Here is a 23,360-nt window from a genome sequence, read left to right on the forward strand (position 1 = left end):
GGAGTTCCAGGTTCTTGTGATTAGTAAGAACTTGGACCGGGAATTTAGTGCCTTCCAGGAGATGCTGCCACTCCTCGAAAGTCACTCTAATGGCCAATAACTCTTTGTCTAAAATGTCATAATTTTGTTCCAGTGGGATAAGTTTGCACAAATGGAAGGCAAAAGGGTGAAGCTGACCATCGGAGTCAGCCAAATGGGAGAGGATTGCTCCCCACACAAAGTTTGAAGTGTTTTCCCCCACTGTAAATGGTTTGGCTGGGTCTGAGTGGATCAATATGGTGGATGATATGAATGTGATCAAATGAAGTCTGTGCTTCTGGAGACCACACAAACAAGGCTGTCTTCTGTACGAGAGTAGTATTAGGGGCAACCACACTGGAGAGCCCCTTGATAAATCACCTATAGAAAATGGCAAAGCCCAGAAAGCATTGTATTCCATGGATGTCTTTTGGCGCTGCCCAATCTGCGATGGCTGCCACTTTATTTGGGTCCATAGCCAGTCCCTTAGGCGAGATGACATAGCCAAGAAATTCCACTCTGTCCTGGCTGAACTGGCATTTTTCTGGCTTGGCATAGAAGTAGTTCATGTGAAGTCTTTCCAAGGTGCTTCATACATGCTGGTCATGATGTACCTGATTCTCCAAAAACAATAAAGATATCATTAAGGAAATAATGATGAATTGATCCAGCATGTCCTGGAAGATGTCATTAATAAAATGCTGGAAGGTTGATGGGCCATTGCACAGGCTGACGGACATGAAGAGGTATTTGAAGTGGCCAAACTGAGTGTGGAAGGTCGTCTTCCATTTGTCTCCCTCTCACAGATGCACCAGGTTATAGATCCCATGCAGATCTAGCTTTGTAAAAATTTGGTGGAGTACAGGTGGTCTAGGAGCTCATGAATGAGAGGGAGTAGATAACAGTTCCAAACAGTCACCTTGCTCGATACTCAGTGATCAGTGCTCGATACTCAGTGATCAAGGACCCATCCTTCTTCTTAACAAAGAAAATTGGCACTCCTGCCAGAGATGAACCAGTTCTGCAGGTTGTCTTGCAGATATGTGAGAAGAGCTTGAAGCTCTGGTTCAGAGAGGGCATATATAGGCCAAAGGAAATCTCAGCTGTGGTGTGGAGGTCGATAGAACAGTCACACCTTTGTCCATTTTCCCTTTGTCAAAAGCATCAGTGAGGTCCTGATATTTTAGTGATAGCTTGACAGCAGCAGATGGGACAGTGGCAGGCATGTTTAACTGCTGTGAGATCACTTTCTTTGGGTAGGGATTCCTTGGATTGTGGCATGAGGTGCAGAGAGTACCAATCCTCTTGCTGACTTTTGGGAGACAGGCTTGCCTACAAGTGTCATGTGCACAAAGCCAGGGCAGACTGAGCATAACCGCAGAGTGGTGCTGGCGGGGGGGGAGGGGGGGGGCAAAATTAACCCAAACTTGAGAGCTTCCTGATGTCCCCCTAGAGAAACAACTCCTAGGAGAATGGTCTGGTGAGCTACTGGGCCCAAGGATAGGACCGACAATCAATGGTTTCCACTAGATCTGGAGAGTTTTTGCACAGGGTAGGAATCCCTTGGGCCTTAGCAAAGTCCCAGCTCACAAAATTGTCCAAGGCCCCCAGTCAACTAGAGCTTCCAGGTGAATCTGAGGCCTCATAGAAAACCAGATCTGCAGTGGCAATCAGGTGTGTTGGATGCTGGTTTGCAGTTGCTGTTGTCCTGACGCTGACATGTGGGAGCCAAGAATTTATAAAGGAGGGAACAGACTGGTCCAGCGCAGGTTCCTTTATCGAGGCTGTGGCCTGATGGCTTCCTTACCCAAAGACCAACCCAGCCTTTGTCAGACATAATGCTGTGAAGTGTCTAGGTCCCGGACAATATAAGCACAGTACCGATGCTTAGCGTCTGTGGTTTTCTGCTTCTAGTACATGCCAGCTGACCTGGTCATATTGCCTGGGTTCCAAGTCCTGAAGTGAACTGCTCAGGTGAAGAGTCACAGTCCAGGGTTGGCAGTTTTTGGGGTGCTGAGCAATGCTCATGGCACTGCTCAGTCAGGGGGATGTCAAGTCGAATGAACAAATCAATTAGGTCATCCAGACTGGATGGAGGTTCAGCCCGCACCAACTCCTCTTTAGTGTCTTCATTCGAGCTGGATAAGGTGACACTGTGCTGCCTTGTTCCATTCAGTGTCCACAGACAGAAGGCAGCACTTGGCTGCGTATTTGGCCAGAGGTCGACACCCCTGTCATAGCGCCTGAAGTGTGGTTTTGACAGTTCAGGCACAGTGAGGGTCAGCAAAGATCAGACATTGCTCGATCCTCCAACTGGCCTAGGAGGGGGCTGGACGGTTCCAAGAGGGGAGATGCCCAAGCCAAGGCTTCCCCAGTCAATAAACTAACAATAAGCCCAACCCAGGCCTGGTCAGTAGGGAACAAGTGGGGACATAACAAGAACAGGAGCTGGCACTGGTTCAGGAAACCTCTAACTGTTTTATTTTGGGCTGGGAAAGCAGCGCTCCAGCCCACAACACCATTAGAGATAATTCATTCTTTTATAGTCCTTGCCACATATTGTATCCTATACAGATAAAATATAGTTTGCTGATATAAGAAAATAACTACAAGCCATGTGCAAAATAGCATAGGTCTCAATCTCAGCAGGAGGACAGTGTTATGGATACATTCTTAAGTCTTTGAAACGATTAGTTGCTGCATGTCAGTAGTTAATGATAAATCATATGCACCTGACAGATTTTGTACAGTAACTTGCTGGCCAGCTCAAGCTGAGGCCCTGGGCATAAGTTAAGTTAGGACCAAGTACATGTTCACTTCTTCCACACTAGCCTGCTCTTGATCATACTTATCGGCTGTATCATAGCACTGTCTTCTGCAGTTTGAAAAACAACTTTCAAGTGCATAGACATTTTGATATTCCCAGGGAACCATTCTTGCATCAAAATAAGAATACACCCTTTAGACTCTTTGGATGAAATTCTTGCCCAATTGAAGTCAACAGCAAATCTCCTCTTGATTTAATGGGGCCAGGATTTCACCCTTGGAGACGAGAGTAATGATAACACTGCGTTCAGGGCTAAGGTGAACATCTTCTGTTATTGATTCATGGGAGCTCGCCAAAATTCCTTTCAGGCTATGATGAATATTTACTCATATAATTCATCCGTTGTGATTATACGTTGCTATGATTCTTAATTGGGACGAATCCCCAGATAGCTTTCAATGGATTATCCATCTGTAGCCAAAATGTTATTGTGGTCATCTTTAAAGGCTTGCCAGTTGCCTTTGGCCTAAATACTACTACTTCAGTATTTGTAAGTGCTCCTTATAGCAAATATGGGGACGGCTGCAGATACTGCTAGGCAGTCTCATCGATTTATCTAAGGCGAAACTAGCCAGACATTAAGTGTGACCACTGTAACATATAAGAAACAAACAGATTCAGTGCCTTCAGTCAACAGTATTAGAAAGGTAAGTGAGTAGCTGGACAGGACCATTTCTCAGAAAGACAAGGTGGGTGAGGTAAAATCTTTTATATTATGTCACCCACAATGTCTCTCTGATATCCTGGGACCAACACGGCTACAACACTACAAAAGACCCTGTATGTAATACCCCACTTGGGGACTCACTAATCCCAGAGTTTGAGGCAAATGCCCCTTTTGCCCAGTATTAATTCAGCCCATTAATATAGATGCTCCTCTGACTAGACAGGCTGCTTTGATTACATTGTCCATGCTGCAATGTCCCTGGCAGAGCCACTATGTTGCACCAGAGATTTCAGCATCAGCAAAGCAACTCATTTAAATTTCTGCATTAGCAATTAACTCGGCTTTTAAAGCAACCAGAGACCAATTGCTGAGACCACATCCACTGCTTAATCTTAATGTCTGGAATATCTGAAATTGGAATTTGACAGTAAACCCTCAATGGAACAATAAATCAATGTGTTTTTTTGAACAGCAATTATATTCAAGGTCATGGTGAACTCTTATGTTGCCCCATAGAGTCAACTAGACAGAGGAAAGGTACAGGGCCAAGAACTGAGCCCTTTGGAATAGCAGAAAACATACCTGCAAATCATTATAATTTTTCAGTTTTTAAGGAAAGGAATGGTAAGAGGAAAGACAACAAATCCCTGCCTTTGCCAGAGGAAGTAAGTCACAACTAACAGCCATATCTGTTTAATATAAACTGGTCATTTATCATGTCAAAGCCAAAAGAAATATCTAATTGCCACATCCATGATGTTGAGTATGGGTCAAACTATGTCCAAAGCATAATTTGTTACACTAGTTAAAGGGATTCTAGCAGAATGTACTGTTCTCATAAGGAATTAACATTTGTGGGGGAGAGGAGGAGAAATACCAAACAAGAAAAAGAAAAGGTTTATAGTTCATGGTAAAATCTGACGCAGAAAAGCCTTGTCGGGAATGTTATGAACAAACAAGGGATCATTAATATGTCCACGACTGGAAAGCCAATCAACTGGCAAAAAAGAAGGTAACAACAACGCAACATAAATGCTGACTGTGGAAATGAAAGGAAAGAAAAATTGGGCAACCGAAAAAGGTCAAGTCCTTTAAAAAAAAAAGAGTCAAGATATGGGGACCACATCCTCAGCCTTGCCAGCGCTCATCTCAGTGTGCAGAAAAGTGGGCTTTAAGACACCTTTCTGGTTCTGTGGTCCCTAGAGATGTTTGGAGCCAGTTCAACCCACAGCCTAAATTAGTGCAGCCTGAGGGCTGTCCTACATTCCACTGGCAGCTGGGGATCACAGCAACACTCCAGTCTTACCCCAACATCACCCTTACACCAGGAGTTGAGAGGGAGAGCGTTATAGAGTCAGCTGTGCCAACTGTACACCATGTCCAGAGATACCAGGGGAGTCCCCAGGTAGCTGGAATCACTGGGTTTCCAGCTGGAATGGGGACTAAGGATCTGGAACCACTATTTAAAAATGGGATTGAATGAGGCAGCAGACTTTATTTTTAAATTAATGTTGAGGATTAGCAGCTCCTGAAATAGGATTGAAACCACAAAATTAAAAGCCAGATCCCTGGCTCTGTTTAGGTCCCTTCATGCCACTAAACCTATCCTAAATGTGCAGCCAAGGATTTTCTGGCATGGAGGAATACTCAGCTGATATAAAGCTAGTGTAGGCTGGATTTCAAACATTCCCAATGGTTTGGGGCTGTTTAAATTTGAGTTTTTGGTTCAACCAGTTCTAGAGAAAGTTCCTAATCCAGTTGGGGAGTCTAATTTGAAATCTTCCCCTGCAAAAGTTCAGATTCAGAAATCCACCTTGGATCAATTTCTACCAGGAAGTGACAGAGGTATGTGGAACTGGGGAAGTGTTCAATCTGGATTCAGTTCAAGATCTGACTGAAGGTTTGGATCCCTTCTGATTTTATCCAAGGCAGTTTGATTATAAACCAATGGACTGGGAGGTTTTTCCACCAATATCAGTATCCTGAATTCCAATGCTATTTCACTGAAGAGCTCTGGTTTTTGTGCAGTGTTTTTTGATTTACCAGCTTTTTGTTCTTTATTGAGATCTCTTTGCAGCTGAGAGATGAAAATAGGTTTGATTTTTGCAAGTGCCCTTTCCTCCCTTTGATTTCTTTGGGACTTGGAGGCACTCAGTGATTTGCAGGATTGAATCTTCTTTCTATTTGCTCTTGGAAATTGTATACAAAGGGGAAAATCATGCCCCCAGATCCCGGTGCAGACCACTTCCTCCTCCACAAAAGTAGCCTTCTCCCACTTTCCCTGGAGTCTCTGAAGGCCTCTCAAAAATCTTGAAACTGGAAATTGTCCAAAATCTATGTAAGGAGGGGAGCAGGAATTGAACAGGGTGGAATAGGAGGAAAGAGGTGACACCGGGGTCGGGGGAAGGGATGCATATTTTCCCAACCACAGCTGCCTGGAGGTCACCTGGAGAAAGTAATAACAACCTGTAAAGCATATTTCACCTCAGGTGCTCCAGGTTCTTCACCCATGCTAATAAATGAAACTTTCCCACACTTACGTGAGGTAGGGAAGGATTGTTAGATCCTTTTTTCAGATATGGAAACTGAAGTTGAAAGAGGGAATTAACTTACTAGCCCATGGTTTCTCAGGAAATCAGCAGCAAAACCAGGAATAGAACCCGGGAGGTCGAATCCTGGCCCCAGTCACTTCAACGGAGCCAGGATTTAACCCCACAGTTCTGCTGCTCAGGACCCTGCTTAATTAATTAAGTAAATTAATAAACTAACTCTTTCTCTCTCTCCTCCCCCATCCACCCCCTTTAATATATTTCCACACTTCCTTTCCAGGAAATAAATCTCAAACTTAAATCACATGATTTCATGATGTATAATAAGGGTAATTATCAAAGTGATTTCCAATGAATGCCTTTAAAGGATTGCATCTAAATCATCACTGATTGTTGTTAATATATATAATAGTTTAACAGGTTTTCTATTTAATAAGTCAAATAGTTTCCATTGTCCATAGGCTTGTTCACTCTGTGGTTGTCTGGTGCCTGGTACCTGCATGGTTTGTCAGATAAGAGAGATCAAGGCTGAATCTGTAAATATGGACTTTGTTGTTTCAATGTATTTTCTTGGCAAAGGTTTTCCATGCATCATACTCCTTTCCTGTAATACAGGTGTTTCTAACAGTCCCTGTTTCATTATAATCATGAATTGCAGCATGGGTAAATTCTGAAACATCAAAGCCATCAACATTGACTTATTGGTATGAATTTCTCTGTTCCTAAAGCTAAAATAAGACCAGGAAAAAAAATCTTCTGTAGACTTAATTCAACAGTTGAATAAACAATGTATTGAATGAACATCACCTTTTGTCCTATTTGGGAATTGTCTGCAAGCAGTTTGCAGTTTGTTACTTTAAAATATTTGTCAAATTATTTCTTTAGTTAATTCTTGGTCTGAAGATTGTTTGCTAGTGGTTTGTTATGTGTAGTGAAGATCTGAAATTCCAGCTGTATTGATGAGTTTTGACTGTTCACATGCATCACATTGTTTATTTCTGCTCCCTGACTGGATTAGGTTTCCCATGCACATGCCTCTGTTTACAAGGTCAACATTCATTTTCTATCAATATTCTGTAGTATTTGCTTAAATTTCACTGTTTCTATAAATATATCTGGCAGGAGACTGGTTCACTAGAATAGTCACAGAAAGTGGTTATAAAAGCAGAGCACATATCAGTGAAGCACAACTTACACTCTCCTATCAAATAGGAAATGAATTGCAACCACTTTCCTCACCACTGAAATTAGGAGCTGTTTAGATACCATGTTGATATGTGCCTTTGATATACCATAAACAGACAGACAAACAGATTGATTGATTAGACCACATAACAACACTTCAGAATAGGAAGTGAATATGAATATTATATCTAATTGCAATTACAAGGGAAAGAATGTAAGTTACTTGAACTGGAATGTGTCCAGGCATCAAGATGGAGGGTTCAAGACCCAGTCTGGTGGGAAGTGCTATGGGACCTTGGAATGCATTGCATGTTGCACAAGGATTTGAATGTTTGTTAGCTGAAATGAGAGACTGCAAATGGTTTCACACTGACAATTACAGTACAACAGGGTGCACTGTCTAGGAAATGAGAGCTGTACTATGGTGGTTACATTTTAATCGTTTTGAAAGATATCCCTCAGTCAAGGGGTATTTCCTATGTTAAAGACAGAAAATTATCTCTTGGATATAGACCTTTTTAAGTGTGACCCCCATACAGAGGATTATTTCTGACACGTTTAGTACGATGGCACAAATGATCACGGTGCATCACCTGCTCCTCATGAATTACTGCAGTGTTCGCCTCTCATTGTACAAATGGAACTCCTGCTGATGCCTATGGGAGGTTAGTCACCGCTATCCTTGTTTGCACTCTGTGCAATGTCTCAGCCAGTGAGGGAAATGAGACCTACCAATAGACACACTGAGGCTTACATTTGTTAAATTGCTTCAACATAAGTTGTTAAATATATATTCGAAATACAATATATCAGAAAAACCTTTACCTATAACTTTAATATAGTGCATATGCTATGCAGATATGCAGAGGATTTACAAAATTGTGGACAAAAGATTTCACAAGCACTTTCTCAGAGTCAAAATTGGCTCTTTTCAACTGTTCTTGAAAGGCCAGTTTTTGGATGGAAGTTGATTTTAATAATGATTGCTCTAGCTGTAATAACCACAACAATGTTATGGGAAGGAAACGATTGCCATGGATTTCATGCTGGTATGGAGAACTCTGTGATCAGGTGGAATGTATTTTATATTTTCCAGGAGGGACATTTGACTTGTTTTTGGTCATATGGCAGCCATTCATGGGTTTTAAGACAATAGGTGATATAAGCTTTCTATGATTATAAATCTGCTGTTTTCATTTATTTTTGTAGTCTGTGATGGATATTGCTGTAACTTACACTGGAAAATAATTGTACTCAAGAGCCAATGGCCATGTAGGCAGAAACCAAAAATATTTATAGAGAATTTTAACCAAAATAGAATTTTAAACGATTTCTCAAGATGTTCAAACTACCACGGTGAAAGTTTGTTAGATCTTTCACTAGGGAAAGTGGTTCATGTGCTAAATTACATGATTATTGATGATTTCACAAATGTGTTAGTGCATCAAATATTATAGTACATGTTGCTGTATATTGTTAAATAGCTTCTTTGTTCCATTCTGGACTTCAGTCGAGCCACACCCATTTATACTAGATGAGAATCTGTCCTCTGATATCCAGAAGGGAATTTTTCTCCTTCTATCTATCAACTCTTCTTTTTCTAGCCTTTGACCCTTTATATGGGTCATCTCTTTGAGCCCTTCTTCTCCATTCTAGTCTGTCTTGAAGCAGTTCCTTGGAAACTCCGCAGCTAATCTGATCCTTTTGTATGACCTACAAACCATCCACCTAGTTATGAGTCTTCCAACACTTCTCTTACCCTTGACTTATATGTTTAGCTCTCCCTTTCCTATACATCCTTCCAATCTTCTTTTCATATGAACAAACCATCTAAGCCTGGGCTGCCTCAACTTTTTTCTAATTGGTACCATCTTCATTTCATGTGTTCTGAACATGGCCCATCCTTGTAACTCCAGTTATCCACTTTAACATTTTCATTTCCACTGTATTCAGCATCTGCTCCTATTGCCTCCTCAATGCTCAACAGTTGAGCCATACCAAAGCACAAGCCTGATTACAGTCTTGTAGGTCTTTTCAGTTTGATAGGCATTCTACTATCACAAATCACTCCATTAACTTCTCTCCATTTAGTTCACGCCTTCCTGTTCTGGTTATAAATTCATCATTGAGTTCACCTAGGTGCTTGAACTTCCGAACCTACCTTCTGTTTATCAACTACCTGGATTTTTCAATCAGCCAATCAGGCTATTTGTTCTTGTTATAAAGCAGTGGTTCCCAAACTTTAACAGCCCGCGAACCCCTTTCACTAAATTGTGAACCCCCTCCTAAAAATGAATATTTCCAGGAATTTAAGTTTAAATTTCCTCAGTGTGATGGATGTGCTTGCTTTGCTGTGCATAGCTCTTGGAAGTCCAGAACCACTGGAGAAAGATAAAGTCTCGGGTCTGGTTTGGCATCAAGTCTGTTTCTGTATTTGGTTTTCAGATGTGCATATGAGGAAAATGCTTTCTCGCATAAGTATGTTGTTGAAAATAGTAACAAAACTGCAGAGGCTTTTTCTGCCAGAAGGGGGTACTCGTCTCTTAAACTCAGCCAAAAGTTGATCAGTGACAGATTTCTGAAACTCCTTTTCAGTTCGTAATCACAGGAGATCTCAATCAATTTCTCTTTCTCCTCAGTGTTCAGTATCTGGGGTTTGGGGTGCCAGCTCCCCCGCTCACGGGGGCAAGGCTCGGGCTGCCAGGCCCAACTGCCCTGCCCCGCTCTCCTTGGGGCTCGGGCTGTCTGCCCTGCAACCGGGTCCCACCTGCTGCCTCCAATGCCCGGGGTCCTCTGGCCGCCATTCGTGAAATTTTTCTGGGGAACCCCCTGTAACGTTCTGTGAATCCCCAGGGGTTCACGAACCCCAGTTTGAGAACCACTGTTATAAAGGGGGGGATCATTGTGTAGAAAAGTTAGAAGAAACCTGAAAAGTTAACTTGTTCTGGCAACAAAACTACTGTGCCAAATTCTGCTTAGTTACACCAGAGTAAATCCAGAGCATGTCCCCTTCAGTAAGAGACACTCTGGATTCACAGTTAATAAGAAAATAATTTGTTCCCCAAGGTGCATGGTTTAAAAATTGGCATTCATACCAAATAAGGGTATTTACCTTAAATAGTTCCATAAAATGGAACAAACAGAGTTTTAAAAAATCATATGTAATTTACATGGATTTTAGTATAGATTCTTTGTCTTTATTTGGGATGACTGCAGAGATTTACAGTTGTTGCATGTCAATACAGCTGCGTTTCTTTGCTTGGAAGCTCTGTGTGTGGCAAAAGCTGAGTTTATGACTTCTTAATAAAAATGAAGGGGTGGATCTGCAAAAGATAAAGGGCTGTGACAGTGAACTCGATGAACAGGGGACAGGAAGCCGCAACCATGAGAGTTCCTAAAGAACTTTTGAGAGCCAGAAGCACCCAGAACTTGATAAATTCCAACAAGTGAAGAAAGATACAGTACTTATGGCCCTGTCAGGGAGCCAGCTGCAGAAGGGGCAATCTCTTAGCAACACACTGGACACAGCTGATCCTAATAGGGGCTGCCTGATTGACTGCACTTCCTGAGTCGTGGAGGGGCAGAGCTAACTAGTATTTGTTCGAGCAACAGCCAGCACTTGCTGGCTGCTCAATGCATTCTCTGCCCCACCCCCACCTATTCTTGTGCCTATTTCAGCTCCTCCCCTTCTCCATTCTTGACACCCCTGGCTCTACTTCATGACCAAGTCTCCAGCTCATCCATTGACTCTGGCATTTGGCTTCTTATCCCTGGTTCTGACTGTCAGCTCTGCTCTCAATGATGTCCCCAGGTGTCCCGTGGCTCTGATCCTTGATTACAGCTCAGCTCTGCTTTAACTTCCAGGCCTGGCTACTCCCATGGCTTTGGCCAATAGGCCTGACTGCCCACATCATAGTTGTGTTCTTAACAGGCCCTGATTCAACACTGTACTTAATCATGTGCCTAGTTTTAGCCCCACTGACTTCACTGGGATTGCTCATATACTTAAAGTGAAGCATATTCTTAAGAATTTGTAAAATCGGGGCATATGTTGAGTAGCAACTATTAACATGTAGCTCTTTTGTGGCAAGTAGTATTATAGTATATGTGTAGCAAATTTGAAGAAGATCCCATGCATGGAAACAGGATTTTATAATCTCTTACTAATTTATTTCGATTTTTCCATATATTTTTACAATTGTTAGGAAACAAAGTTAAAATTTGACATTGAAAGCCTGGTGGGGTGATAGTGGGTGATGTAGGATTACAGAAGAGCAAGAAACTAGTCAGATCTCTTAACTGTTCAGTTCCAGACTTTTTAACCATGTGTTTTTTTAAAAGGTGGTGTGTTTTTTATAAAGAACGTCATTTTGAGGGGTGTTAGCTGGACTCCATAGAAACACTTTTAACATTTATGCTTTTTTAACAAAGTTTCATTTGGAAATTTATCTGCTTTTCTAACGAGTGCTTAAAAGTTTAAATTGGTTGGCATATAAGGTACATAGTGATGGCAGTGGGGTGGGGTGGAGGTGCGGGCATGGTCTGACAGAGCTTATGACTATGTACAGCCCTATAGAAGTAACTGGACACAGTTCTTCAGATGGTGCTGTACCATGGTACTGTACAATGGTATCATTTCTTTTGCATCTTTTGCATCAGATGTTACTGGCCATCAATATTCTAAATGAGAAATAAATATATTTAAGAACAGTGGTCTGTAATGAGTCATCTCTGAGCCTGATGAGTACTCTTTGAGCCTGCTTACCTGAGGGCTTGACCTCAATCAACCAAGGCTCAGCTAATCCACAGGTGAAGGTCTAACCAGGTGACTGCAAGGCCAGGGGTATAGGCTTCCAATGAGAGCAGCCATGCCAGTTTCTGACATGGCCCCAGTAATAATTTCTGAGGCACGTCCCTATTAACTTCATGCCATTCTATGAAACAGGCATTCACTGACACTCTATCATGTAAAAACCTCTCTTTAACCCACAATAAGATATTGGGCCAGATCCTCAGCTGGTTTAAATCCACATAGCTCCATTGATATTGCCATAGCTCTATTGATCTCAGTGGAGCTATTGCCAGACCACACCAGCTGAGAAGCTGGCTCATTGTCTTTTACCTCTTAGTTACTGATTTGCCTGACAAGTCTGTTAGGAAGGAAACTGCAATTTAATTTGTTTCCAAAATTTCATGCAGATTTTTTCCCCCTTTTTGTTTCACGTAGCTTTGCACATCCTTAATTTGCTTTCACGAAAGATGGCTCTTTTCCACAAAAGATATGTAAAGCCATAATTGTTCATAATTTTAAGGCACAGTCCCATTTCTTTTCAAAAACGGACCCATTTCTTTAAAAAAAATACAGGCGTCGATTTTCTTTTGCAGAACTGTTCTGTCTTTTTTAAGTTCATCATGTAATGGGGAGAAGCTTGAAGCCCAAGTCGTTTTGCACTTTATTAATAACATTTCACACACATCTGCTTTAAACAGCTTACCTAAATATTTTTGAAAATCCAAGAGAATCACATCATCTGGGCACCTTCGTTACTGTTTGAAATAATTTTTCTAACTGGTTAGAAAGGCATGTTCCTTTTTCTTTTCAGAAGTTACATTAATAAGTGGCCTGGCTTAAATTTACAAAATTCAAAGTTTATTCCTACTGACTAATAGTTTCCAATATTAAGTTACATTGTTTTAGAACCTCAGAAAGCAGCTGATCTTACATATCATATAAACTATGAAGCTCCTACGTGACAAAACAACTATAAGGATCATCACTTTTCATTATGTACAGCATCAACACCACTCTACCTCCACAGTTTTGGGAGCTGATTAGAATATAGAGGTTAGTATATTTCTTTCTGGCATGGTTGAGTTTCTTGGTTATCTTATTTACTGCATACTTCTGCCATTCTCAGTATTCCATTTTTATTAAATGACATGCTAAATAGTTGATTGTATGCTGCTGGTCAGAAGAATATTCTGATTTATATTTGACACATTAGGCCTGCACAAGCACATTGTCACAGAGTGGGATGGCCCCTTTAAGTGAGCTGAGCAAAGTCTCACCTGTGATTAGCTAGCTGCTTCCTAGGGTGGTGAGGTACAAGCCCAACAAGTAGCTCAATTGATGGGAGACTTGCAGGAGACCCTGGGTTGGAAAAAGGACCTAAAAGTTGAAGGACTTGGCTGAGGATTTGGGATGTGTAGGCAGCAATAGAAAGGCTCTGAGGCAGAGGTTTTAAGAGGAGCCAGGGGACATGGTTGACCTGTTATGGTTGATGTTGAACGGTGATAGTGTTTGTGATAAATGAAGTGGGGGTAGCTCCCTTTTATGTACAGCCAGCCAGCCAATTAGCTATAAAATCCCTGTTAGTAGCTGTTCTCTACTTGCTTTACCTGTAAAGGGTTAAAAAGTCTGACTGCATGCACAGGTAAAGGGAAGTGAGTGGGCACCTGGCCAAAAGAGCCAGTGGGAAGGCTAGAACTTTTTAAAATTGAAACAAGACTCCCCTTTTGTCTGTCTATCTGGTTGTTCTCCTGGAGAGGAGACACAGAGCAGCAATGATGTAAAAAGCTTTGAGCCAGGTATGAAAAATCATCAAATCATACCTAGAAACTACTCATTAAAAACCCCAGATATGTAAGTAAATCAGGAAATGTCTAGGAAGATGCAATTAGGTTTATCTCTTTTATTTCTTTATGTCTTGTGGACTCCTCTGTGCTAACCCCAGGTGCTTTTGTTTTGCTTTAAGCTGGACCTCAAGACTTTAAGCTGGACCTCAAGAAAGTTATTTTGATGCTTAATCCTTATAAGTGGTTCTTTTTAAAATCTAGCAATAGTCTGAGTTTTTAGATGTATTTTCTTCCTTTTTGTTTTTAACAAAATTTACTTTTTTTAAGAACAAGATTGGATTTTTGTCTCCTAAAAGGTTTGTGCACCTGTTGTTTAATTAGCTGGTGGCAACAGCTGATTTTGTTTTCTTTCTCAGCTCTTCCCCAGAGGCGGGATGAAGGGGCTTGAGGGTACTCCACAGGAAGGAATTCTCAAATGCTTCTTCCTGGGTTCTCAAAGGAGGGTTTTTTGTACTTGAGTGGCGGCAGTATCTACCCATCCAAGGTCAGAGAAAAGCTGTGACCTTGGGAGTTTAATACCAGCCTGGAGTGGCCAGTATTAATTTTTAGAATTCTTTCAGGCCCCACCTTCTGCACTCGAAGTGCCAGAGTGGGGAATCAGCCTTGACAGTATTTGAGCAATAAATAAAAAGGGGGAAAAAATACTGAGGCTGGTGAAAGCTACATTAAAGCACTGGGAGGGGAGTTGGCCTGGCTTCTATGAGAGTGGGGAACCTGAGGTAGAGGCAGGGTCCGATGTCAGGATTGGGGTGATCCCTGTTACACTTCCCCATTCAACGCCACGAATATGTCCCATTCAGCACACTCATCAATGTTTGCAATATGATCCTAGTTCCTCACTGACACTAAACTGTGGTCACTGCAAGACACTTCAACTGGTTCTTGGTTGGAGAACTCCTTAATTAGGACACAGGTATCCCTTGCTTGGCTCACTTTGCCACCACTTTTGAGTGGCATCATACGCACAAGCAGGGGAGAGGTACATGGGGAGAGTATAATGGATCTCAGGACTTGTCTATGCTGGAAAGGGTTTGCCCCCTAGTGGAACCACAGCTTATACCTGCAAAAAAGTTTATCCTGGGATAGCTTATACCAGTTCCCTGAACAAAACAAACTATCCCAGCAAAATGACTTTTTTGGCCAGCCTGACTGCATCTCTACTAGGGCTTTTGTCAGCAGAGCTGTGTGAACTATGCCAGCAAAAATGTTAAGTGCAGACTAGGCCTCAGAAACGCGCACAATACCTCAATAAAGTGTGCGCCTTTTACTTCCTGAGCAAGTCCTACCAAAATACTGCATGCTTTTTGTATGGGCTCAAGACATAGTCATGTACCCTGAAAAATTGCCCAAAGGAAGGACTTTAAAAACAGCAGGAGGACAGGTTTTGTTGGTGTGCAGTGAAAGTAGGGAGAAAAAAAATTAACCAAATGTTTCAGAATTCCAGTACGGTGTTTATTTTCCACTATGGTTTGCTCTGAGTTCTTCACTGTTTCCAAAGGTTTGTGTACTCATGACAGAACTCTGGTCTGGTTTAATATCAGCCAGAAAGAACACTATCATATCAATATTAATACTCAGTTAAGTTGTTGCTCATGCCAGTACTGACAGTCACTGTATCATTTACAATCTCTAAAAGTAAATTGCTTGCTATAAAAACATTACAAGATCCTATTAGAGCTTGCATAGGCTGCTGAGAAGTAGTAAATCTTTTAGAAATTTGATCTGTGGGTTCCATTAACTTAATATAAAATCAAAGAAAATTTTAGATATGTAACAGGCATGAGTAGTTTCATACGTTTCAGACAGTACAGTACAGTTTCACTGATTAAAAATACCTGGGTCTCTTCCAAACTTGTCGTCATATTGGCTATATGGCTGTTACAAGCAGCCTCCCACAAACAGACAGATCTGAGAGTTCAAAGCTTATTTAGATTGAGTGCACTTGTAAAAGGGAAAAAAATGCCATTTGTGTTTGGAATAGTGGCTTGTAACTTTTCCAGTGCTATTTTTCATTAATATCACCTGATTCTGATATGTATGCTATACAGCAGACTCTAAATAGGAAATCTGGTACCTTTTGGCCTGTTATTCCCATAGCATCTGGCTAACAGGTACCATACAGTTTTTGTAGTGTGACACACCAAATGAAAAAGTCTGATCTTTTTAAAACCACAATAAATTTCCCAAATGGGTTCGTGTGAAATGTTTAAAAGCAGAAGATAGAGGTTTTGGGTTACCTTGCCTTTAATTTGAAAGGGGGAATAAATGGAGCCAGGTGGGCTACTTATAATATGTGGCTGTGCCAGTTTTTTGAATCTGTGAACGTCACACTTGGCTACAGCTGGAAATTGGAATCAATAAATGGTTGTTATAGAGACTTGATCATCCCATAACACACAGAAGATGGACCATTTTCAAGGACTCTTTGAAAGCAGGATACTTAAATCTATATTGGGGCAGATGTACTAGAGTGGCAACACGCTAGATGTCATATGAAAGGAATGAAACTTTTTAATTTCACTGTGATATACAAGAGCACAATTTCTCAGGTCACTGTATCCTGGCCTCTACCCACTGTCTGCTAAAAGTTGCTGGGCTGAGAAGCTCGTAGAACTACAGCCTCAGCTAAGGCACTTGCCACAGGAGCCTGGATTGGAGGATTGCCCAGCCCCACTGATCGGTCCAACCATGCTATTTAAGGCAAAAGGAGGCACATGAAGTTGTCTGAGTAATAAGGTGATTTCCCCCTGTGGCTGTACTGGACCCTACTCCTGATTGGCTCCTGTCCCGTGCTTAATCCTTGTGTCCCATTCCTGCCCTTACGCCTTGCTTCTAAATGTCAGTTCCTAGTCCTGCCTCTGACCCTCAACTTTGATTCCTGGCTGACTCGGGTGTGATCCCTGGCTCAGGTAACTGGCAGTTGACTCTAGTGCTGGCCCTTGGCTTTGTTCCCCAACCTGGATGCCGCTCTGCCCACTAGACCTGACTACTAGGCAAGACTGCTTACATCTTGGTCCATAACAAAAGTATTTTTAAAAATGTGGGTTTTGTTTTCTTTCCTAATACTGTCAGCCTCAGCATTTCTCTCTTTGGTGGTACAGGGCTTGCAGTGAGCCAGTCCTACTGTGAAGGCTTCTAATTCTTCATTCTGGTTTATTTTTACACTCTTTGCAAGGTGGGCCTCAGGGTAGGCCCAAGTAGTTCTCTTGAGCAAACAACAAACTCACAACACAAAGAAATCCATTTCCTTCCCTGTCCCCCCACCCCCCCGGAGTGTTGTCTTATGCTGTCTTATGGTTGCCAGCCCTTTCTCAATCAGAATTAATCTTGATTGTTTCCCCTATAGGAAGGAGAACAGCCTTCTATGTAGGAGAAGCCTTTTCTCCCTGCTGCTGCTTGTTTCTGTTTTAAAAGGTCACTGGCTGTCCATAATTGGATTTCAGGTGTTTCTAATTAACCTGAGGTAACCTCTTTTCAGTCCCTAGGGTAAAGGGCATTCACCATTTCTTGGACTGATATGCCTGTCTTCCCCCATTCTCCTATAAATGTCTGGTCTGACTTTGTGACACAGCGCATTTCCAGCAGTCAGCTGGCCATCAGCCAGAGGTGGGTGTCATGTAAGACCAACCTAAAACAAAGAGGTTGATAAAGTCTTTCTTCAGATTTCAAATGCAAGAGACAATTAAGGAGAGGAAATATCATAGTAACCCCTCACAATTAACCCCCCAGACTCATACACAGTCTTAGTCATTAAAAAAAACAAAAGCAATATTTTAGGATCTTCTGTGTAATCCAAGTAAGCGAACATATAAACAACTGATGCCTATTCTTTGGGAAAAATTCAGCAAGGTCAGTACAAGGTATTATGCCTCATGTAAGTCCCATTTAAGCCCTACCTTGAGGTTTTATGTGGTGCATAGGCCTTTGTGCTCTCCCTTAGATCCTAAGTGAATTTCACCCTTGATGAGACCCTTGTATTTGCTGTTCTTAGATTTAGTCCACATTATTTGTGCTGCATTCTCCTTCTGCCAAACATTTTGCCATTATGATAGCCAAATCAGCTCAGATCATTATGAAACTTCAGACTTTTAGAGGTATTGAGGCATTGAAATCAGTGTTTTAGGTTCCCAAATGTGGGCCTAAGTGACCGTATTACAATGCTGTAATTAATTGAAAGGACAAAAAAGAAAGTTTGGGGATGGAACAATAAGGTTCCCATCCATCCTGTAGTCATATATATATATATTTTAAAGGTTGGGGGTTGATCAAAACAAGGAGCTGGAGAAGCAGAGCTGCCTTAAAAAACACCCCCCACCCCACAAAAAACAAACCCCCCCAAACACCTTCAAAATGTGTATGAGAGAGCTGCAAATTACCCCTCGTAGATTACTTAGGATCAGATTCTGACACTGTTACACTGAATAGCAATTTACTCTTCAAGACCTGATATTGACCTCAGTGAGCTGTCCTGTGGAATAACGTGCTACTGTACTCAGCATGAGTAAGGGTTTCAGAAGAAAAAATTAATAAATTTTAAAAAAACCCACAAGAAATGGATTTGATCTTCTGATCATGAGTAGTAAAATAATATTTTGGCTATTTTTTTTCATACTGAATTGGTGAAAATGCTGCAATAAGGATAATTTTTGACCTCACTTAGAAAATGCCAGTTTCATAACAGCTGTACGTGTTTGTTCCATTTTGGGTATTGATGCTTTTTACCGACTTAAATATCAGTACTAGTTATAAACTAATAGACAAATGTCTAACAGATGTACAAGTGCACATTAGAATGAATACAAAATTCACAGAGAAAAATTCTCCCACCCTCAGAATTGATCTGCAAAGTGAATATGAGACATAGTACACTTGTGCTTCTTTAGCAGTTAACTCGTTTGTACTGTGGGAGACTCCTTGATTCCAGTGCGCTCTTTTTCTCTTTCATATTTTATGTAGCTATTTGGTTCTTTTATAATTGTCTCACCAGAATTGTTTTAGCTCCTGGTTTTGTAGATAACTTCCTTGAAGAGCTCTCATAATTTCTTGAGTTTCCTCTTCATACAGTACCATACTATACTGATTACTTAATGAAATTAAACTCTCATCAAGAAAGGGAGGAAGAATGGTCTTGTAATTAACCAGGTTCTCAGGAGATGTAGGTTCAATACCTGCTTCTGCTATACTCTTCCTTTGTGACCTGGGGCTAGTCTCTGTAATTGGAAGGAGCAATTGCAACCCATGTAGGCATGAGCTCTAAAAATGCCATGAAGGGCGTGGCAGCATAGACTAGCTGCGTGGTACATACCTGCCTGGGACTCTGAGTATGTATTTGGGTGGCTAGCCTATGCTGCTGCCATAGATTCACTGCTATTTTTTTACATCTCTAACTCAAGTATGCCTGTGCATGCTGCCGTCACACCACCAATGGCAGCACAGACACCCCCTGCCACTCACTGCCCTATCTGTGACAGGGGGATAAGACTACTTCTTTTCTCCCACCCTTTGTCTGCTTTGTAAGCGCTTCAGAGCAGGGATTCTCTCTTGCTCTAAGTATATATAGTGCTAGGCACAATGTTCTCTCTCACTATAAGTATATATAGTGCTAGGCACAATGGGGACCCAATCTCAGCTGGAGATAGTAATATTTACAAATAGTAAATAATAGGAATAGTTACGTAGTGAAAAGAACAGTAGTGAAATCTGTATTTACATAGTGAATCAGCTCATTTATTAAACAAAGATGTTTCTATAGCTATATAAGGTTGGGAAAATATTTCATTCAATTGCCCCAACTCTCATGCTAGGTTGCCATGATAATATTATTAATATATAATATTAAAAAACCAAGAATACTATCTTCTTGCCTTTTTACAGAGATTTCTCATTTATTTCTTTGTGCCCTTATTTTTCCAGGGATTTCTCTGATGCTGTAGTTGTATTTAGCACATATAAACTACTTATGATTGAAGCAGTGAGGTCCCCAACTGGTGCCCAGATCAAAACCAACATTCTCTGGAACTACCACAAAAGGGGACTAGCATTTCTGCGGTCTACCAGAAGCTTCGCCCATGAAGCTCCTGATTGGAGCAGACATCCAGCTCCACCAACTGGCCCAGATGCACTACTGAAGCCAGAAGGAGGCACAAGAAGTTGTCTGAGCAAATTCCTTATTCACTGCTGTACTGGACCCTGACTCTGGCTTGACCCTTGGCACCGTTCCCTGGTTTCTGACTGACTCCACTCCTGACCATCACTATGATGCCTGACATTGATTTCAGCTCAATCTTTGGCATGGCTCCTGATCCTGACTCTAGCCCTGACCCTGGGTGTGATCCTGGCTCTGGCTGTAGCTTTGGTTCCTGGCTTCTGACCCTACCTCTAACCATTAGGCCTGACTGATCACATCCTCATTCCTAGAGAGGCTTAGTTCCATTTGGATAAACACTGAAATGGTCAGACCTTATTCTTACCTGAATTCTCTACCACTCTGACAAGCACCATCCCCAGGCCCTAATATGCTACACAGGTCCTTTCACCAATCCCTTCCCTACAGACCTTTTCCTCCCTCTCACCTGAATCCCTGTGGGTTTTCACCCCCACTACAGTTGCAGTGCACAGTTACAGCAAAAATCCCCAGCAGCTGGAGATGGGACACTAGAGGGGGAGGGCTCTGAGTTACTACAGGGGATTCTTTCTCCGTTATCTGCCTGGTTGGTCTTGCCCAGATGCTCAGGGTTTAACGGATGGTCATATTTGGGGTCAGGAGGGAATTTTTTCCCCTGGGTCAGATTGGCAGAGACCCTGGGGGAAGGTCATCTTCCTCTTCAGCATGGGGCATGGGTCACTTGCAGGTTTAAACTAGTGTAAATGGTGGATTCTCTGTAACTTGAAGTCTTTAAATCAGGATTTGAGGACTTCAGTAACTCAGCCAGAGGTTAGGGGTCTATTTCAGGAGCAGGTGGGGGAGGTTCTGTGGCTTGTGATGCCCAGGAGGTCAGACTAGATGATCATGATGGTCCCTTCTGACCCTAAAGCCTGAGTCTATGAGCTTCTCTACTGTGACAATAGTATGATTGGAAATCTCCTGCTGTTTGGGCCAGCTTCCCCTGGGGAAAGTTAGAAGGTGGATGGGTGGAAGGGAAATGTCTATCAAAACTTTTTTAAACCACTGCAATCATTTAGGTTTTAGTTTGACTTAGGGATGGACAATAGTGATTGATTGTTTACCCACCAGATCCCCCCTCCCTTAATTATAACAAAGTTTAAAAGGACTCTTTGCCGCTTTTACAGATCCAGACTAACACGGCTACCCCTCTGATACTTGAAAGTTTAAAAGGTGTTCTTATGTACAGTATGTCAGTGAAATAATTCTTGTAGCATTCAGCAATGATGGGATTCTGGGGTGGGCGGGATGGGGAGGAAGAAAATGGCTCTAGAACAGGAATATTAGGCCATGGTTGCAGTAGGTTAATTGAGAAATAAATTTGCACCCATTCAGGTACCATAAGTGGGAGCCCGTGACTTGGTGTACAAAGCCTGCACCCAGCAGGAAGGGGTTAAAGAATGGTTTTGGGCTCAGGCAACTCACCTCACTGCACCTATGAGGCCTCCCAGGCTTGGAGGAAGATCCTTAAAAGGGAAGGAGCTGGCTTTGGGAAATGGACAGACTGCTCCCTGTTGATGTCCAGAAAGGAGTATGGAGGACAAAGCTGCCTGAGTCTTCCTGTGAACACTACACAAAAGTTTTGAGGCCTCTGAGCTGGGCTGCAGCTCATTAGGTATCTCCTGAAAGGAGGGAGGCCAGAAACATGTCTGGACTATTTTTGTATTTTGCCTTTCTTTTGTTACCTTTCCTCTGAGGCGGGCTGGAGAAGAAGGCCTACGGGGGGCTGCAGTAGGAAGCAGTCCAAGGAAGAAGCTGGAGGTCTGAAGTTCTAGACCTTCAATACCTGCTACGGGGCCCTGGGCTACAACCCAGGGTTGAGGGAAGGACTGGGTTCCCCTATAGTCATCAGAGAAAAGAATGATGAAGACTGCGGAGATAAGTTGTAAGGCCTAGTTGGGCTACAGACCTGGTAAGACATTGCCAGACTGTTGTTGGACTGGACACTTGCCCTGAAGCGATGGGACCGAGCATGATCTGTCTGGATGGGGCTGAGTTGACAGACAGAGGGGACCACCACCACCAGACCTAAGTGAGTGGCTGGCAAGGTGACAAAAAGAGCAAACTCCAGTGCTGTGTCCGCCACAAGGGGACATGCTGGCTGGTGAGTCACTTTGTAAGCTGCTGTGCAGACATACCCAGGTATAATTCCCAGAATGGGTCGACGTACATTTGCTAGCTCTGCTCCAGCAGCATGGCCGTGGTGGCACAGGCAGATGCTCCGGGTAGCCACCTAAATACAATCCTGCCTGACCCTCTAGGCATATACTTGCTCAGCTAGCCTAAGCTGCTTTGGCCATGCTGCTATTTGGTGCTAGCTCAAGGAGAACTAGCACCTGTTTGTCTACCCATGCTGGGAATTACACCTCCCACCTGCTGTGTAGGCACATCCTTTGTCACAAAGCCCTACTGCTCAGCTGACTTCTGCCGTTTTTATCAGTTCGTTTTAATTGACATAGTGGTTAAACCACTGGAAGATGCCAGAATCTTAGCTACATCATAGCTCTCATTGGCTTAGTGGCACCAGTGGTAGCTCCAATGGGAATTTCTCCCCAAAGTTCCCTGTTATGGACACAGCCTATGGCTTTAGACCACATTTTCTCCTTTGTCAAAAGAAACAGTTAACGTGATGGTAAATCTGCCTTCTACATTCTCAAAGTGTAAAGTTATATCACATCTGTATTATTTTTTTTAATCATCTATTGGATTTGTTTGTTCAAGTTAATCAAAATTGTGTGTTATTGTTATGCAGTGATGCCAAAACATTTCACCAGAGACTTCATCAATATGTTTGGTGCCTTGCCCAGTTTCATGCGGTTTTACTTTTCCCCCCTCTTGTGGAAGAAGGCACATAGTGATCTTAAAGGGTTTTAATGCAACCAAAGATCAGGCCTTAGAAAGATTCCCTTAACCAACGGAAAAAGAGATAATAAAGACTGCTGAGGACAACTGGGGTTGGGCTCTTGTTTGTATGGCTACTGATGAATTCTCATTTTCAAAAGGCCCTGGCTCATGTTGGTGGGTATTTACTCTCCAACTGAAATCAAAGGGACTGCTTGTATGGGGAAAAGTACTCCCCACCATGAGGAAGGCAATCACAATTGAGCTCTTTCAGTTTCTCATCTCCAGAGCATTATCATTTGTTTGTGGCAGCACCCAGAATATGCTAAGTAGCTTCCTCCATTCAAGAGGAGTGGATGGTCTCTTCTCCAAGGGGTTCACTATTTACAGACCAGAACAGTCAAGTAACTGCAAGGGAAATAAATAAGGAAGTTTTATATAACTCTGCTACAGTCTCTGCAGGCAGTAAGGCAC

General features: G+C 42.2%; 1 long non-coding RNA gene across 2 annotated transcripts; it reads left to right on the forward strand.

Moving 5' to 3' along the window:
• The first annotated feature begins 13,768 nt into the window (after window positions 1-13,768).
• On the forward strand, window positions 13,769-22,994 carry LOC122462302. Of its 2 annotated transcripts, none has more exons than XR_006284775.1 (3): window positions 13,769-13,834; window positions 17,361-17,488; window positions 21,381-22,994. It is a non-coding gene; the product is annotated as an uncharacterized LOC122462302 (long non-coding RNA). The 2 variants fall into 2 exon arrangements; XR_006284776.1 differs by lacking the exon at window positions 13,769-13,834 and adding an exon at window positions 16,633-16,791.
• Window positions 22,995-23,360: the final 366 nt, after the last annotated feature.

The sequence above is a fragment of the Chelonia mydas genome, chromosome 1, assembly GCF_015237465.2.
Source record: "Chelonia mydas isolate rCheMyd1 chromosome 1, rCheMyd1.pri.v2, whole genome shotgun sequence".
NCBI classification, from domain to species: domain Eukaryota; kingdom Metazoa; phylum Chordata; order Testudines; family Cheloniidae; genus Chelonia; species Chelonia mydas.